The sequence below is a fragment of the Otolemur garnettii genome, unplaced genomic scaffold (genome assembly GCF_000181295.1).
Source record: "Otolemur garnettii isolate 467f Iridium unplaced genomic scaffold, OtoGar3 scaffold00063, whole genome shotgun sequence".
Lineage (NCBI taxonomy): Eukaryota > Metazoa > Chordata > Mammalia > Primates > Galagidae > Otolemur > Otolemur garnettii.
This window is the reverse complement of record NW_003852458.1, coordinates 8,415,195-8,418,831: the sequence shown is the minus strand read 5'-3', so window position 1 is coordinate 8,418,831 and position 3,637 is coordinate 8,415,195. Positions and strand designations below refer to the sequence as shown.

Below are 3,637 nucleotides of genomic sequence, written 5' to 3'. Positions count from 1 at the left end.
AAAAAAAAAAAAAAATGTTTGTTATTACCCAAAAATATATGTTTATGTAAAAATAATACTGATTAGATAATGTAGATAGTTCTAGTTATCTGGTCAATGGATAAAAAGCAAGTGCTTAAGCACTAGTCTTTTGACCATTTCTTATTTCTGGAATTTCATATTTACTTCTTGTTGGATGACTAAAGCGGCTGATGGTAGAGATGGTGAGCTGGCATTTACTCAGCCCGCCCTGCTCAGTCTCAGGAGCAGACAAATTCTCACGTGGTGGATCAGCTACTTTCGTCTCTTTGCCATCTTGTGGTTTAGGGATTTGTGGGCCTCTTGGTCAGTAACTGAAATTGTAGGGATACAGACATTGAGGTGGCTGCTGTTCTTGGGTCTCTTCTCCTTGATCCTCTTTATCCTATTTATTGCCATCCTCTCTGGGCTGCGTTTGGTGAGGCGGGCCCCCACGGAATCATGGTCTAAAACCCCAATACATATTCTGTGTTGCTGGTTCACCTAGTTCTTTTGGACCCTGGTTGTCAGCACCCTCCATCACTTCTCCTTGCACAGGAAGGTTGGAACACTGTGGTAGAGGCCCATAGGGTCTCCGCATGTCATAAGGTGGGACTCTTCGCCTGAGGTAGGACTGTCGTGTTTGGGTCTGGCCTTCAGGAGCACTCACCATGGCTGGTTCTTCCCCCACTTTCACTGCCTGATAATTCTGCTGGTAATTGCGTGGAGGATCCCTGTGACGTGGATAGCTTCTATGATGGTTATGGTCTGCTGAGTATTTACTGCCTTAAACTGGAATTCCACCAGGACCTGTAACATTTGCTGCTTCCCCACCCTTTTCTCCTTCAACAACGTCAAACTCCAAGGTGTCCCCATCTTCTTCAAGGGGAGGTTACTTGCTGGGGTTGTTCTTCTTTAAGGCAGTCTGGTGTACAAAGACATCTTCCTTGGTGCCATTCCTTTTGATGAAACCCTATCCATTCCTTACATTGAACTATTTTACTATTCCCCAAACCTTCACTTTCTTGTCTCCATGGCAGGCAGAAGCCACTAATGTGAGGCTGTGAGGGGCACGGCTGCCTATGCCCCTGCCCCTGGTGCCCAGCTTGGTGTAGGCAGCTGGGAGGGGGGTGACCAGTAGCCACTGGGTCTCTCCTCCATGTTCATGGTTGGGATGATGGTGACTGGGCTGGCTGTGGTAGCTGCAGCATCTCCAGGAAATCCCACTGTGTGATGACAACTAGGCCTGTGGGGTGGTAGGTCGGCTCAGGGCTCTCTGGGGTCTGTTCTCCACTCCCACCACCAATCAAACTCCAGCTGGATCTTTTTAAAATGATTTACAGAAATTAGATGCTGTGTTTTTGTTTCAGAAAGCAAATCTTACACTGGATGTTGGCTTATTTTGAATAAGGACCTAGTGTAGCAAGCATTTTAGAACCTGTTAAGATCTTCTATCAATGAGAAATGCTGTTAACATCTGTAACAGAGCAGACCAATGACTAAGATATGAGGTGCTGAGCCAAGGGGCTTGGATTTTTTGTGGGTGTGTATGAAATAAAGTTACATTTTGTTGCCTTTCTCTGTTTTACTACTTTTCTAAATTTATACATATTAATCACACATATTTATGAGTACAGTGTGGTATTTCAGTACATATATGTAAAGTATAATGATCAAATTAGGAATACATTCATCTCCTTTAAGATTCTATATTTTGTATGTGTTGGGAACAGTTGAAATTCATTCTTCTAGTTATTTGAAAATATGCAATAAACTATCATTTAATTATAGTCACCCTACAGTACTATAAAACACTAGGACTTACTCCTCCTGAGTTTCTATCCTATCTAGCTCTAATTTTGTACCTGTTAACCAACCTCTCACTTCCTTTCCTCCCCATTCCCTGGCCCAACCTCTACTAATGACTATTCTCTCTACGTCCAAAAGATGAACTCTTTAACTTGCACATGTGAGTGAGAACATGTGTTATTTATCTCTCTAGGCCTGTGTTGGTCTCACTTAATGTAAAATCTCAAGCTCATCCATACAGCCAAGAGGCTTTGATTGGTTGTGAATTTATTAGCTTCTCTATGCCTCAGTTTCTCATTTCTAAACCGAGGCTAATTATAGTACTTACTCAGTACTGTTGTGCTGATTAAATGAGTTAATGTATATAAAGTACTCACAGCAGATACTGGCATGTTGTGAGCACCATTCAAGTTTTAGCTTTAAATATGAATGTTGCTCTTTTTCAGTGTTAAGTCCTTTGCACTCATTTTCCTGAGACTGAGTTCCAATGTTTCTTTTCACATGATATGATCCTTCCTAGCCTGACTTACTCAGAACCTGTTTTAGGTCTTTGAGGCACTGACAATGTAATGTAAGAGATAAAAATGTCTCCCTCAAATGTGTAGAAACAAACACCAGGCTTTGTAAACTTATTATGATCGCTTTGCATTACTTGAAAAGATTGACAAAGGGCAAACCTATGAGGTAAGACTCCTCAGAAACCCACTGAATAAAGCAACAAATTTAACCAATAAATTTTGGCGGTTCACCCTATCTCTGCTATGGCCTGAATATCTGCCCAAATGCAGATAGATTGAAGCCTTCATCTCCAATATGATGGTATTTGCAGGTGGTCCTTTTGGAGGGTAGTTAGGCATAAAGGAGGTCTTGTAGCTGGGCTCCTCATGTTGGTATCAGTGCCCTTATAACAAGAGTAAGAGACCAGCGCACCTGCTCTTTCTACTATTTGAGGACACAGTGAGAAGACTGACATGTGCAACCTGAAAGTTGGCACTCCACAGACACCAAATTAGCTAGCACCTTGACCTTGGACTTCCCAGGCTCCAGAACTATGAGAAATAAATGTTTTTGTTTAAGCCACTCAGTCTGTGGTACTTTGAGTGTATAAGAGCAGTTCCAACAGGCTGAAAGACCTTCTTTCTCCCACCAATATCTGAAAGAATGTTCACTGCAGGATTGTAATTCCCATCTACAGCCAAAGGGATGTCACCTCCAGCCACCTCCACTGTTAGAAGCAGCAGTCTCATGATAAGCCAGCATCCCAAGATCCACTTTCCCAGGACTTAGGCTTGTTTAATATTGTTTAGATCTCAGCAATTTCCAACCTCTCTCCTTGAGCCTTCTGCCCCCTTCTCTACTGTAGTTCTTAACCGTGAGCTTCTTCACCCTCAATGAATCCTCGACAGAGAAAATTAGAGGAAGTCCCCTAACTATATTCAAAAGAAGGAAGGTAGAAAATTAGGAGGGACATCCTTCCTATGGTGTAAAAGCAAAGGCATGCCTTTTAAAATCAATGCTAGCATTGCAGAATAGCAGCCGTGTAGGTGCAATGAGCATCCACCCTCACATAACTAACCCGTGAACTCTGCCCCAGTCTGCCAAGGCGCACTTCAAACGTAACTGCTGCTGGTCTGCAGGACAGTAAAGGAGCCAGGACTACCTAGAGAGGCAGAAGAGCCACTTCCAGGCTAGGTCTTCTGCTAACCAGCTATGTGACTATGGAAAAGTGAAGGCTCATCATCATCTCAGCAAAGCTATTTAATCCTATAAGGTCACAAGAATCCAGTTAGTGGGCTTGTCCATAGTTTTACATCAAGCCCAACTTCAGAAG

The 3,637-nt window shown here is 42.8% G+C and overlaps 1 pseudogene; it reads right to left on the bottom strand.

The window, feature by feature from the left end:
- Positions 1-403: 403 nt before the first annotated feature.
- Positions 404-3,053, bottom strand: LOC100964570 (annotated as a pseudogene).
- Positions 3,054-3,637: the final 584 nt, after the last annotated feature.